This window comes from Artibeus jamaicensis, unplaced genomic scaffold (assembly GCF_021234435.1).
Source record: "Artibeus jamaicensis isolate MK-2021 breed Jamaican fruit bat unplaced genomic scaffold, CSHL_Jam_final contig_391, whole genome shotgun sequence".
NCBI classification, from domain to species: Eukaryota; Metazoa; Chordata; class Mammalia; order Chiroptera; family Phyllostomidae; genus Artibeus; species Artibeus jamaicensis.
In genome coordinates this window covers 11,174,454-11,190,433 of record NW_026521814.1, presented here as the reverse complement: position 1 = coordinate 11,190,433, position 15,980 = coordinate 11,174,454, and the positions used below count along the sequence as shown (strand labels likewise).

The following is a 15,980-nucleotide window of genomic DNA, read 5'->3' as shown; positions in this document are numbered from 1 at the left end:
AGTATTTATTAATATCTTTATACCTTAGTCTTCCTTAGAATATATTTTGGGAAACTTAAGAAGTTTTTTTCTTGAGTAGAAAAATATCACCTGTGGTTTTAGGTAGAATGAGCCACTTGCACACATAAATAATTCAGGAAATATCTGTAAACTCTTTGTGAATCCACAATCTCTCCATGCATGTTTCCGTAAGGCTAGTTTCGTCAAATACAAGGCCCTAGACCCTAGCAAGCACGTCAGAAATGCCTGTTTATGGCGTGACTGCACTCCCGACAACAGTGCGCTGTGCAGCTCAAGGTCAAATCCACTTCGTCTCACTTCCTCAGTTGCATAGATCTCATATGTGAGGATTAAAATGCTCCTGTTATACAATAGTACCACTTGTTAAAGAAAATCTGAAAGGAGAGATTACTTATGCTTCAAATTACAAGTGTGATAGAATTTACCGGGGGTTAACGAATGTGCATAATATATTATTTCTTATATGTAACCCTGACATTGTTGAAAACATTGCTTTCTGCTCACACAGATACATGGGATGTGAGACCACGTGTCTTTGGTATGCGGGACCCGTGAAAACCATCCTTGGGTTTGGAACTGGAGATGCTTGTAACAGAGCTGACTTGTGGTTCTGCCTCTCTGCACTGGGGACTGCACAGTGCCTTTGTGCAGTGTATGTCACCTCATCTGCAGTTGCCACTCATTGTACGGCTGCCCTTTTACTTTCTCTTTTACCACTTTCCAAAATTCAGTAGTTCATAGCCACACTACCTGGCACAATTACGTGCCTTTGTGGGTGCCCCCTGTGGCAAGACTGCCCACCTAACACACACTGCCCTGTCGAATGGGGGCTGCTGATGCCCTTCCTTTCACACCTTCTTCACATGTATCCTGAAGTGAAGGTGTGGCGTCTGCTTCCCTCACTCACAGACCTAACTGCTGATGTTCATTTTGTGCGTGGTGATGAGACTGCTGCTGTGGAAGCCAGTTCCAGAAGCCAGTACCAACCTTGAATGGCCGTGTTCCCTCTATAGTGGATGAGATGATTCGATATTTCTGATAAAATATTGATTTATAAAGTTTTTCCAGGATAACAGATCTTCACACTGCTTAAGAATCCCTTGTGGTGCTTGGTAGCAAGGCGAACTCTGGGATCCCATTCTCAGAGATTCTCTAACAGGCCTTGCGTGTGGCCCAGGAATCTGCACTTTCACGAACACTTCCAGGACACAGGTAGAGCCCGGACTGCACTTTGAGGCACCCCGTCTGTACAACTTCAAGGGTTAACGCATAGTGCACCATTGGGCTAGATCTGTAAATTTTGTTTTTCAAAAGTGCAGTCTGTGTTTTACAAATGGCTAAACAAGACACTGCCCTCCGGCTTTCATCAGCAGATGTCAATAACTGAATTAAGCATCATGTCAGCTTTACTAACTGACATTCTGTCTAGCTCAACTTTGAAATACTATTATCCTAAAGAGGATCGCCAGCATTTTGACATGATGGTTTGACCTTGACAGATACTACACAACACAGACAGCATGAGCAACAGACAGTAAGATGACCTATTCTGCCTAAGTCAAGAGACACCAGAGCAGAGAGAGAAATAGGTTTGTTTTACATTCTAAGCCATATCTGAAACTTTGTCTCATTTTATTGTAACTAAAACATAACCATCGAGCTTCATCAAATTTGTCAAATATTAGCCAAAGATACACTTGACCTGGAGTGAAGTATCAGGAATTTTTAAACATTTAACTCCTAGCGTGTATTAGTATGAAACCAAGTTGAGCAGAACCCATTAATGTCACAGTGATCGGTTACCAATGGAAATAAATAATTCATGATGAAGGGAATTAGTCTAATTAGCAGGCAGTTTGAGTCCTTTGATAAAACCCAGCTCTAATTCCGTGAAGGGCAGGAAGTGCTGTAATCAGTCAGCCCTGAAAAGATTAGCATCTATTATGAATGAGGTTCCACACCCTAGCGAAGTCATGTGTGTCCTGGAGACAAACTTAATATGTTCCAGAATGGGACACAGTTTGTCTCACCAACACATCACACGATTCCTACCAGGCTATTGTATGCAATAACAAGCAAAGATCAGCGCTCCATCTTGTCACTCGCTCCACTGTCCATCATTCTGACAACTGTGCAAATACATTCTCCATGCAAAGGAGGGAGTGTGCCCTGAATACTTGCAAAATTGCACAGGATGTCAAAGAAATATGTGTTACTTTCTCACTCGCCAAAACAAACACACAGAACCCAATGTCAGCCCTGTAACTGTCGGTTTCAAAGATAGGGGGGCAATATAGGGTGTCAGGCTTGGTGTATACACATTTCATCTTAAAGACTGCTGTCAGCTCTCCCAGAAAATTTGCTTTCCTCCTTATCTTTCTGCAGATATTGAAGTTACAAGATCAATCATAGGCTTCCAGCTCCTGCAACTTCAGGTAAATGGAGATGAGGATCCTAAGCAAAGTGGCCGCTGGAATTCCAAACTAATACATGAAGGAAAATAAGTGGGGAAAATTGTTGTTTTGTTTTTTTATTACAATGTGCAAATGGCTTGGATCATTGGGATGGCTCAGTTCTAGGAAGATTTATAGTTTCTGAACCATACGTGGCCCGATGTATCTAAAAGATGTCGACTGCTCCGCACTGTGCAAGCCCCACGTTATTTTGCAGCCCACAAGCTGACGCGGCATCAGCTGTGTTTCCATTTTTACTTATGAGCCTTTTGAAATTACATGTTTCCATTTTGCAATTTGATGTAATAATGAAGAAACTCCAAATTTGTAAGTTATTGTATTGCTTGTTTTTATTGTGTAAAATTAATTGCTTCACTTATTTATGTCATTAAGAAGGGGGGTACCATTTTGCACATTTTGTCATTTGCTGTAATAATTAACATGTCAATAACACCACAGACGTCTTGGAAACAGGACTGATCAGGCCCGAAAGTCTGAACAGCATATAAGATGGCAGCCCTCGTTGTCAGAGGGGCTGCTTCCCAAAACTGTGGTGAGGAGTGTAACTTCATGTGAGTATTAATAATCCTGACAAGCATATACTGACTTGTGGGAATGAATACATGAAGCCAATACAAGAAGTGGTTTTTATAAAAGCAAAATAGTATAGTTCTCAAAAACTGTTATCCAGCTGTCCACACACCACTGAAATAAGCATCGATACTGTAAACTTATATGGGCTACACAAACTTGGTGCTGACAACTTAGATTTGAAAAGATATCTTGGTAAATATTTGTTATAGGTTCTTTAAATCTGTTACTGATGGGGACTAAATATTGGCTGTCTCTTTTTCCAACACATCTATAAATTATCTAAAAGCTGAACTATATCTAAAAGATGAATCAAAATCTTGTAGCTTTGCATTCTATGTAGTCCGCATCAGAGCGTTTTTGCAGGGAGTATGGAAAAACCCTTGTATTCCCAATTACTGTGTGCGGATGTGAAAGCTGAGCAGTGAAAAAGACTGATAGAAAAAAATCATATTATCTGAAATACGGTATTGGACGAGAGCCCTGCAGATACCCTGGGCCACCAGGAAAATGAGCAAATGTGTCCCATAGCACAGTAAGCCTGAAACATCGGTGGAAGCTGCCCTACTTAAGGCGCGTCATGAGAAGGCAGGGTTCTCAGGAAAGGATGATGGTGCTGGGAAATGGAAGGAAGCAGGAAAAGAGGAAGAGCAAGTACGACACCGACTGGCTCCGTTAAAGAAGCCATGGAGTGAGTGAACAGGAGCTGAGTGGGGTTGTTGAGGGCAGGACACGATGGATGTCACTCATTCGCAGGGTCATCAGGAGTTGGAATTGACTCAATGGCACAATACACAGGAACATCTTACAGATCTGTAAAATCTTTAGTATTTGGTGTATAGCTCCTATTATGGCCATCTTTTGCCCTTGGCTTAGAATGTAAAGGAGGTCTAGGGCCCATCTGACGGCCATGAGGACGAGAGCCACATACTAAAGATGGCTGAGTGGAAATATAGATGGAGAGCGAGGCAAACTACACCATCTCTGAATGGACTTATTACTAGATTTTAGGTTGCATGAGAAAAAGAAGCCTCCTATTCTGTTTAAGCAACTTTTGGTAGGGTTTTTTTTTTTAAATTTGCAGCTGAACCTATAGCCTAACCGATGTAGCCACATCCAACCAGTCGTGATAGAGTTGGGTTTCACTGACTTCCAGAGCAGTGCTTCTCAAACTTGAATGTGCATGTAAATCACAGGGGATGTTGTTAAAATGCAGATTCTGATGTATAAGACTTGGTTTGGGACCCCAGAGCCTGCCTTTCTCAGTCCTCAGGTGAAGCCGATTCTCTTGGTCTAGGAATCAGCCTCTGAGCCCTGAGGTTCTTGAGGATAGAAAAATGGAATCTAAATTTTATCCATATGTAATTTTCTCCCTGGGAAGAGAGCTATTGTTTTCCTCAGATTCTCAAAGGGGTCTGTCAAACAAAAAGATTTAAAACAGGCATTGTATGGGATTAAATGGCAATAAAAGAAAAAGGCCAAGATGACCATCAGAGTTAATCCCTCAACCACCGAGAATCCTCAGGGAAAAGAGCAGATACACAATCAACTGACTATCCTCTCTTCTCCCCCAGTTCTCACCCAGCTCCTTTCCTCACCCTTCTCATTTCCATTTTTTCTCCTCCTGAGAGCAATTAGAAGAAGAAGGAGTGGCCATTGCTTTCCAGTTCTCAACCGACCTCATTGACTACCAATTTGTTTCTAAGAGCGTCTTGTCCTGTCTCCTAGGGTTTTTTCACTCTAGCATTTAGAAATAATCTTACTTTGATGTTAACATTGTGTTTGAGGAGCAGGGCTTTTCTATCACTCTAAATACAGGAAGAAATGGATTCTGCCAAGGAATTTATTTGGACTCAAAATGAAAGAGAGGCCTGTCACCCAGATTTGGTGACAATAGCTCTAAGTTAGGGGCTATTGAAAGAGAGGAATGTGGAGGAGGAGGTGCTTTTCTTCTCTCTGTGGTGGTTTCTCATATGGTCTCATTATTTTGCAGTGTACCGGGTGTGGCAGCAGCTGCTCTTCGTCCCCCAATATCACTCTTCCCTTTCTCTCTCAACATAATAGAACCTCTAATTTTTGATGGTTTCATGACCACCTAGAGAAAAAAGATGACATTTCTTATCCTCTCTTGCAGGTAAAGATGGACGTGTGAGTTAGTCCTGGCCAATGAGATGTGAGTGCAATTGGTGAGTGCAATTTATAGACTGTGCCCTTAAAAAGAGCAAGCACGTCCTTCCTTTCCTCTTCCCGTTGGCTAGATGTGAAAGTAGGCCACCTGGACATGCTGGTGAAGGTAACATGCTGTGAATGGTGGCACAGTAAGATAGAAGGAGCCTCGGCTCCTGACTTAGCACTAATATTCTTCAGATACCACAACGCTTGTGGTCCCTCTGTTAGAGATCAAAGTTACTACTTCCCCAGCTTACCAACAATAACTCTCTTTCCTTGCTGCCCCTCCTACTAACTTCCTTACTACTACTAAAAAAAAAAAAGACCTTATAATTTTTCAATCATTTTCTAATATTTTACCTCTTGGGATCCTTTTAGGCTGAAATTCATTATCCCCATTTTATAGGTGAGAAAATTAAGACAAAGTGACTTACTCTCAGCATTGGCGTTACCATTCATTGGAGGGTACAGAACAAAAACATCCAAGAATCAAGACTCTCAAGACTCAATGACCCCAAAAAGTGAGGAGCCCAGAAATGCATTGGCTCTTCACAGTGGCACATGCCCTACGGCACCTTCAGTTGGCAGGAGATTTCTTGTACCTATCATTGGCCACTTTTTCACTGACCGCTGCTGAGGTGCCTAGAAGTGGCACCTGGAGCCCTCCAGCACTTGAATCTGGCAAGCATTCCAGGGCGTTACCTTGGACCTGCTGCGTTAGCACTCCTCTGCATCATCCCTGTGGGGCAGGAGGGTGGCTCCATTCCAGAGGCCAGCATGTCATCCCAATAGCAGGTGGCAGCCCCACGATCGTTCTGCTTCTGTGTGGGACTATCCCTTGCAAAGCTTAATTAAAGTCACTCTACCTGTTTTCCATGCTGGAAACCCTTCAATGCCTTCCCTGAAATGAGTCAGTGAGTCCTTGGTTCAGGGTCTGCTTCCTTCAAAATGTGTTGATGGTCAAACAGAAAGCTGGACACCCACATCAGCCAAGAAGTGCTTGTGGTAGGAGTTCACACCTGCAGGTTTAACCAATGATAAGCATCAAATGCTTTGCTGTCCTTGAGGGAAATGTGCAGTTTGACTTTGGAACCTCCCATGTCACCCTTCTGCCCTCTGGCCTCTTGTCTAGCCCCTTCCTTCTTCATCAGGTCAAGTGGCTTTGGACATTTCTGACCATGAAGAAAAGTCTGACAAAACATAGGGCTTTCACAAATGTTTTGCATGAGCTTATGTAACTTGTAATAACACAAACTAACTCCATGTACAGTGTTTGTAAATGTATATGTTAACCTCTGAAAGCATTTGTAATATTTTTAAATTATCCAAATCCAAGAGTAATAACCACCCTAACAAAAATTCAGGGCAAGTGGGGGAAGCATGTTGACTTAGCTGTAGAAGGAAAGTGTTGCCTGTGCCTCACCCATTCAAACGCAGGTTCTGACTCAGGGGGTCCTGGGCATGGCCTGGATGTTAATTTCTAACCAACTCCTGGTGACACCAGTGCTGCAGGTCCAGGGACCCTGCTTTGAGCAGCAAGGACAAGAGCACTCTCATGATCCCACACTGTCAATAATCTATTTGTTGATCCACTTCTGCTCATAATAACAGGAGAAACACAGCTGTAATTCTGACCAATGTCTAAGCTCAAATGAGTTGTCAGATTTTATACCTCCTCATAAAGTGAAAGTAAATTAAAAATGGTTATTACTGGGGGTTAGAGAGAGTCTTCTTATTAGATTAGAATCTTCAGTGGTTCCAGGACTTGGCTACCTACTTCACATGTTCCAATTACTGAGTGTCTAGCAGGGAAAACAAACAGCTACAGCTCTGGGTCACTCCATGTTGCAGAGTCTGCAGGGATGTAAGGTCAGAACCCTGTGCCACAGATTTCCCAGAAAGCAGACTCTGACATGGAGATCAGCAAGCAAGATCTTGGAATCACACCACCTTTGGATGGGAGCAAGCAGGACTGGGCAGCAGACATTAAGCTGTGATGCTGGCAAGTCCTTAGTCACCAGGAGCCCTGAAGCTGGGATGACACTTTAGAACTGTCCCAAGTAGAACCAGGGAGCCAGGCCTTCCTACCCTGTGTCAATCAGTCACTGCATGCAGGCTGACCCTGGAAAGAGCATGGCCTTGAACAAGGTAGTTTTCTTCTGCAGAGAGCTGACAGTTGGGGCTGTCCAGAAAAGGGGTTTTATTCCTGAAAGAGGATCTGGGTGGTGCATCACTCTGTCTACCACAAGCTGCCCTCTGGAGGCTCTTAAGAATCTTAAGGCAGGTTTCACCTGCTCTTTAGGGCAAGGAGCCTGTAGCTAATACCATAAATTGCCCTCCAAATAGCAAATGACCACCCCCTCATTCCCAAACCTCAATTTTATTTACCCTCTGCTAAGCAGCCATGTCCTTCAGGGGGAACAGACTGTAGCCTGCCTTTCATGGTGGTCTCATTCTCCCTACCAGTGATGGTTTGGACATGGAAAGGATACAGTTCTGGCCAGTGAGACTTGAAGGGAAATTGGATGTTGGCTTCTGAAAAAAGCTTTCCTCGCTCTTAAGAATGTGGGAGAACGCCCCTTCTGTTTCTTCCTCGGATCAGTGATTGCGTCTACATGCGATGGCTGCAACTACAGCATCCATCTTGCAACCACGAAGGCAATGGCCTAAAGACAGAACCCAGATGGCAGAATGTAAAGATGACAAGAAGCTGGATCTTTGATGGTGTCACTGAGTCACTGCATCATTCCACCCCAGAAACTGCCTCTTCTGGGCATCTCATGTGAGCTAATAAAGGCCCCTACTTTTTAACCACTGAAGTTCTTCTTTAATTACATGCAGTTGACACATCTTAAGTTCAATGTTCAATCAATACTTCTTGAATGAATAATTGAATGAATGAATGTCAACAGGCTGAACCACCTCTTGTGAGGCAGAGTGGCACAGACCTTATCATTTTATAATTTTACTCTGTTCTGTGTGGTCTTGAAGCAAACAGGTCCAAGGAAAGAGAGGGATGGAAAGAATACTTGGACTCAGGACAGAGGGAATCTGCTTGTTTAAAGTAGAGTAGGGCTGGATTTTGAAAATCTCTACCAAAAAAGGCACATGGAAAAATTTGTCCCAACTGTGGTCCAGCTGCTCTGGGGGGGTAGGTACTGAGGGCGGATGTGAATCACACCCTGAGATATCAGAGCAGCCACCAAACCTCATCTGGTAATGCTGCTCACTTCGTGTGAATTCTATTGTAGGAACAGCCCCGCATTTGACAACCCTTAAGCCTCCTGCTGGTTACGTTGTCTTTTATTTCTATAATTAAACAGAAATCCTTTTCTTGGGTTTGGAGCTTGCAGGAACTCTGTCTTTTGACTAATTCACCTTCATATCAGTGCTTTGTCTTGATGTATTACGGCGATAGGCTGCACCATGCACGTAATCCATCATAGCAGTCAGCTGTTGCTGGGCTCCCAGCATAGAGAAACTGAGCCAGCTGTTGTTCTGACACATCAGAGCAATGCATCACTCAAGCCTAGGACACCCACAGTCTATTAATGCAAAATGGCACTGTCCAGGATAGAGATAGTCCTGGAGCACATGGACCATCATGCCAGCTTGACAGAGACCTACTTGGGGCTGGGAAATTCTTTTCTAACACTGAGTGGTTTGAAACAGATTGGTTTCCCAGACCAGTTCAGCAGTTTTAATAAGAAAGTGCAGAAGGCTTCACATGTATTCCTGTTATTGATCAAACCTGGGACGTCAATTTCTTCATAATGTATTTTCTGAAAAATCAAAGCCATCCTCAAAAGCATTTTGTGTATCTTAATACGTATTGCTGATGATCTAAATTGTCTTTACATAAATCTTTCAAGTCAGCAAATGCTATAAGCCACTGGACCAACACTGGAGCCCCCACTTGGGTATGTTTAAAGAGGAATTGTTTAAATATTGACTGCTGAGAATTTGCTGAAATTGCTGGCTTCCAGTTCCCTTTATGTTCATCAAGCGAACACTTGCATTAGCATCAGCATTGCCTTGGTGCACAAAAACACAATAAAGTTACCTGAATCACTGATGTGAGGTTCTTAGGAAAGCATAGCTGGCCCTCATCCATGCTCTCCCATTTATTCAGCCTTACCAGTACCAGTCTGACTGAAGAGGGAGCTGACCCAGAAAATGGAAAGATTTAAAAATGAGCTATAAAAAACTCTAAACCCTTGACTCTCAGATAGTTTTCTCATTTATAGAGAGGCCAAGTGTTTATAAGCAATTCCTCAGTTGCTCCGGCATCTTTAAGAAGCCATCAAACTAGTGAAACCATTTTCCTGGCTGTGACTCCAGTGGCACAGAAGGGACCCTTTTGTACCCAAATCTCTCCATCTGCAAAATGAGAAACCTCCGTGAACAAAGAGAAGTGACTGTCTAGAGTAAGAGGAGTCAGCACAGGCAATGGAATCTTTTGGGTAATATAACAATCCTATATAATTTTCTCCTTTTTTTATTGTAGCAAAATACATAAACTTTACCATCTTAACCATTTTTAAGTGTACAGTCCAGTGGTATTAAATACATTTATATACCATCCATCTCCGTAACTCTTTTCGTCTTGTAAAACTGAAGTTCTATGCCCATTAAAAGATAACTTTCCATTTCCCCTTCTGTAGCCCTGGAAATCACCATTCTACTTTTAGTCTCTATGATTTAAACTACTCCAGGTATCTAATATAAGTAGAATTATGCAGTGTTTGTCTCTTTTGTGGCTGACTTATCTCTCCTGTAACGTCCTCAAGGCTCATCCATGCTATGGCATATGTCAGAATGCCCTTCCTGTCCAAGGCTGAATAATATTCCACTGCATATGTGTACACAGACCACATTTTGCTTGCCCACTGTTCTGTCGAAGGACACTTGGGTTGCTTCCACGTCTTAGCTAATGTGAACAATGCCGCTGTGAGTGTGGGTGCGCAAGACTCTGCCTTTAGTACTTTTCAGTATATGCTCAGAGGTGGAATTGCTGTATCAGATGGTCATCCTACCTTTAATTCTTTGAGGAACTGCCTTTCTGTTTTCTGTGGTGGCTGTGCCATTTTACAGTCCCACACAGTGCACAAGGGTTTCAATTTCTCCGCATCCTCACCAAAACTTATTTTCTATAGTAGCCATCCTAACTGGTGTGAGGTGGTGTCTCACTGTAGTTTTGATTTCCCTAATGATTAGAATCTTGCTCATTTAACAACCAAATGTTCATTTTACATACAGAGAAAAGCTAGCCAAGTGCTACAGTAAAGTTCAGTTTGGAAATCCTTCATTCTTTGCTACTCTCTATAGTAACAAAAAATAATGATGATAATGATGATGATGATTTCCATAGTTAAAACAAAATTTTCTTGCCCAAGATAAAATTTCATGCATCTCAGTGGAGTCAAAATGTGCACTCAGCAGGTCCATTCTCCCTGGCTGGCTAGTTGGAATAAGGTCTCCTTTGTTTATATGTACATGCTAATCACTTTTTACCTCCCCAATAAGAAAAGAAGCACAGAGTTCAGGGGTATTTATAAATCTTTGATATAGATTTATAGGCCAGGTGATCAATTAATTCCAGTTTGCCTGAAACTTTCTCAGCTTCAGTACTTCATTCTCTTGTCTAGAAAACTCCCCGTGTTGGGCACACTGGATGGTTGGCCACACTAGCAGTACATCCTCAGGAATCCACACTTGGGGGAAGTATAATTAAACCAAAACCAAGCCATTCTGTCTAATCTGAGACTTCTATTTTCTCCTGTCCAAATAAGATGTTGTGTGGTGAAAACGCAGTTGGAACCAGGTTAAGAAATCAGTTTACAGGACTTCCGCCAAGATGGAGGTTTAAGGTGGATGTGCCGTGCCTCCTCACACAACCAAGTTTAGGGACAATTAAATATTAGCATCAGAAAACACAACCAGAACACGGAAAACTGAACTTTTCGGAAGTCCGCTAACGACAAATTCTTTGGCCCGACCGGTAAGGGGCGAACCCGGCGTCGGGTGAGGAGTTACAAAGGAGGGCTCGATCGACCTGGGCGCGGAATCCAGACGCGCGAATCCAGTCGCACAGGTTCCAAACCCAGGATTGGACCTAGTGAGCGACCGAGCGGCCCACCGGGTGAGGGACTACGGAGGAGTCAGTGGGGAGGCGGTGGCAGCGAGTTGACTGTGGTTGCCTGGTTGCACACGGGTGAGGGGAGTGAGCGCTTGGACCGGTGGCGGCGCCATTTCCCCGCTCTGACCACGCCCCCACATACAGCGTCACAACCCAGCGACCTGGGAATCCAAGGCGCCGCTCCTCCCACATAAAGGGCCAGAACAGACCAAAAATGTCGCAGGGAGACCTCAAAGCCCCAGAGATAAATCTAAGTGACGAAGAAATAGCAAATCTCTCAGACACACAGTTTAAAACACTGGTCATCAGCTTCCTCACAGATCTGGTGGACTATAGCCACAAATTAGAGAAACATATGAAGGCTAAATTAAGGGAAATGAATGGAATTCCACAGGAAAACCATAGAGATGAAAAAAAAAACTGGGACTCAAATCAATGGAGTGGACCAGAAGGAAGAGAAAAAAATCATCAAACAGAAAGGATTGAAGAAATAAGAATTCAGAAAAATGAGGAGAAGCTTAGGAACCTCCAGGACATCTATAAACGCTCCAACATCCGAATTATAGGGGTACCAGAAGGGGGAAAGACACAACCACCAGTGGAAAAACTATTTGAACAAATAATAAAAGAAAATTTCCCCAATCTGGCAAAGGAAATAGACTTCCAAGAAATCCAAGAAGCCCAGAGAGTACCAAAAAAGTTGGACTCAAGAAGAAACACACCAAGGCATATCATAATAACATTAGCCAAAATTAAAATGAAGGAAAGAATCCTGGAAGCAGCAAGAGGTAAGGGGACAATCACCTACAAAGGAGTCCCCATCAGGCTGTCAGCAGATTTCTCAAAAGAGACCTTACAGGCAAGAAGGGGCTGGAAAGAAATATTCCAAGTCATGAAATCTAAAGACCTACAACCAAGATTGCTCTACCCAGCAAAACTTTCATTTAGAATGGAAGGACAGATAAGGTGCTTCTCAGATAAGATCAAATTCAAGGAGTTCATCATCACCAAGCCCTTATTATATGAAATGTTAAAGGGACTTATCTAAGAAAAAGAAGTTAAAGAAACATGAACAGTGAAAGGACAACAAACTCACAGTTATTAACAACCACACCTAAAACGAAAGCAAACTAAAAGGACAGCTAGATCAGGAGTGGAAACATAGAAATGAAGATCTCAAGGAGGGTTAGCAACAGGGGAGTGGGAGGAGGACAAGGGGGGAGAAGGTACAGAAAACAAGTAACATAGACAGTAGATAGAAAATAGATGGGGGGGGCAAGAATAGTATGGGAAATATAGAACCTAAAGGACTTGAGACACATGGACATAAACTAAAGGGGGGTAATGGTGGGGTTGGGGGGGCAGGGTGGAGGGGAATGAAGGGGGGAATAGAACAACTGTAACAGCATAATCAATTCAAAAAAAATAAATAAATTTTTTTTAAAAAAAGAAATCAGTTTACAATAGGCACAGCTCTTCACAACGAAGCTTTACATGGGCTCTAGGACAATGAGAAAGAGATGCAACATCTATGAAGTAGCAATTTTAGACATTACTTGACACATTCATATAATTCTCACTACCCTGAAGTAAATGTTATCAATCCTGTTTTTTATAGAGCACATTACTGAGACTCAGAGTGATCAAGTAACTTTCCTAAGGTCATAGAGATAATGAATATGTGACAAATTTGGGGTTTAAGCAAAGGCCTTCCTACGGCCTAGCACAACCTTGGAAGTAGATGGCTGAGTATAGTTATAGGAGGAACGCCTGCCCAAAATACTCTACTGCTTATGATTTTCTCATTATAAAACACATTTTCTTGCATCTATAAAATGTTAATAACCTCCAATTAAAAAGCAAATGATTCTATAAGAAGATAGAAAGTACTATAGATAACATTTTTCTCTTTTATAAAAAGATTTTATTTATTTATTTTTTAGAGGTAGGGGAAGGGAAAGAGAAAGAGAGGGATAGAAACATCAATGTGTGGTTGCCCCTCACATGCCCCCAGCTGGGGACCTGACTGGGAACTGAACTGGCCACCCTTTGCTTCACAGGCCCACGCTCAATCCACTAAGCTACACTAGCTGGGGCTAACATTTTTCTTCTTGGCCCTACTCAACTTATATATCTTTCCCAAAATCTAGGTTAATGGATTCTAGAAAACACTCTACAGCCTAGTGCCTGTGAGAATCATCACGTTTATCCCAGTTCCTTTCTATATTTTTGTCTTCAAATAATTTTTTAATTGTTTGATAAAATGTCAGTCAGAGTCACCTTATTCCATGTATAAACCATGGCCCAAGGTCCATGTTCGGTGAACCTGGCCCTTTTCTGTACCCAATGCTAAAACATACCTCTCTCCAGGCATGTCAATTCTAGAGGATACTCAAGTCATGGAGCCCCGAACCACTAATAATCGTTCCCAAGAAGAATCTCCAGAAGTGCCACAGGGCTCACCACTGCTCCCATGTGCTATGCAGTCTGCCCTGTAACCCAGACCTACCCCAGACCTAAGGGGCCTTCTCCCTGCCAAGTAGGCCGTGCCCTACCCACACCTCCCAGACCCTTCGGAGCATTCCTCCCTCCGGCCACTTCCTGTTCACCCTCTGAGCACAATATAAAAGAACAGTAGCATAGGTCTCCTGCAGGAAAATACTGCAGATTTGGTCTCAAGTAAAAAATTGCCTTTAATTTAAAACTAAGCTTTCACTTATGTGAGGTACCAAGAGTAGTCAGGCTCATAGAGACAGAAAATAGAATAATAGTTGCCGAGAGCTGGAGTAGGGGGGAGTGGGGAGTGATTTCAGGGGTATGGAGTTCAGTTGGGAGCGTGGAAAAGTCCCAGAGATGGTTGGTGGTGATACAGCAATGTGAATGTACTGAAAGATCCTGACAAGCGCACTTAAATACAACCAAAATGGTAAAGTATGTTATGTACATATTACCACAATTTAAAAAGACACTGATCTGTCATAGAAGAAAGACCTCAGGTGTTTCCTCAGACTTTCCACAGACTAAACGTCTGTGTCCTTCCCACAACTCATGCTGAAATCTAATCTGCAATGCGGTGACACAGGGAGGTGGGAAATTTGAGAGGTGAATAGGTCACGAGGGTTGCGCCCTCAAGGAATAGAGTTAGTGCCCTTATAGAAGAGACCCCAGAACGCTGCCTCACCCCTTCTGCCTCGTGAGGTCACATGAAGAACATGGCCATTTATGAACCAGTGGGAGAGCTCTCACCAGACACAGAGTCGGCCGGTCTTGGACTCCCCAGCTCCAGAACTGTGAGAAAGAAATGTTTGTTGCTTAAGCCAGCTAATCAATGGTATGTTTACTCTAGCAGCCCAAACAGACTAAGACAGACTCACTCCCTGATTTCATTTTAATGAGTAGTCACTCTATAAGTCCAAAGTGCAAGAAAAAAGCAGAGAAGGAAACAATGAGCACAGTTCCTGCTCTGGAGGAACCTAAACTCTGGTGCAGAGAGAGAGAGAACTTGTTTGGAAAACAGAACAGAAAATGCATGCAGGAAAAGTGAGCACACAGCTGAGCTGTGTGGTGTTTCCGACACTACATGTTGACCCAGTGCACAGGAGGCAAAGACAGCCTTGTGTGTGTTTCACACAAGGAGCAAAGTGGTTTCTCCGTGACAACATAGAGAGGTCCGTATGCTTTCTTATGCTTCTGTCCAGAAGACAATACCATGAAATGGTTAAAGCCCTAGCACCAAACCACCCAGGTGAAAATGCCAGCTGTGTGTCTGTGAGTCATAACTTAATCTCTCTGTACCTCAGTTTCCCCATCTTTTGGAAATGTGGAAATTAAATGAAGATCCCTCATAAGATTGCCGCATGTAGTGTGCAAAGTGACTAGATCTCACTTGGCAAATAGTATGTATTCAATAAATGTTATTGGGTATTATTATTCCTGGCTATGCCTCAGTACCCCTTTCCAAGTGAAGGTCAAATTAAACTTGAGATTTAGTGTTATGTGTCTTCTTTCTTAAGTTGTTCTTTTCTTTTCTTGGACTATCAAACATTCTCCTTGGGCAGTGGTTTTGCCAGACTTAAAGATCAAAAGACTTTATTCTCTTCATGGTTACTTTGAAAATTTCCTAGAAAATCTTTTTCCAGCCAAAGAAATTTTGACATACAAAGAGTAACATTAATATGCAAATCAGCATACTGTAAAATTCATTTTGGTGCCTCAGAGGCAGTATTTTTATAAATACAGAAACATAATTATGCATCCTCTAGAGGGCTAAAAATAATTATACAAATTTACAACAAAGCCCAAGGCTATGTTTCCTTTTAACTGACTGTTTTTAATATCATTTAAATCTTGTTAGAACTTAATTACCAAATCTCTCTTGTAATAATTCAGGTGGAAGATTTGAAGTCTAAACGTGCCATTCAGAAAACAGAACCTCATCAGGGAAACAAAGACATCGAGGTCCTGATTGCCCAAATAGGACAATAGGAGAGACCCTGACAGGATGAGCCGCGGGGACCCTGAGGTGAGGGGGCCACTAAGAGAAAACATTAATATTAATATATGAGCCAAGTTAATTATTTTAGCCTACCATTTCTTAGAAAGACAAG

At 42.6% G+C, this 15,980-nt stretch overlaps 1 long non-coding RNA gene across 1 annotated transcript in view; it reads left to right on the top strand.

Annotated features, from left to right (window-relative positions):
- Nucleotides 1–5,256, top strand: part of LOC128627388 (uncharacterized) — a 79,891-nt gene extending 74,635 nt beyond the window's left edge. The window contains exons 4-5 of the long non-coding RNA XR_008391569.1: nucleotides 2,407–2,456; nucleotides 5,200–5,256. This is a non-coding gene — a long non-coding RNA (uncharacterized LOC128627388). The remainder of the gene's footprint in view (nucleotides 1–2,406; nucleotides 2,457–5,199) is intronic.
- Nucleotides 5,257–15,980: the final 10,724 nt, after the last annotated feature.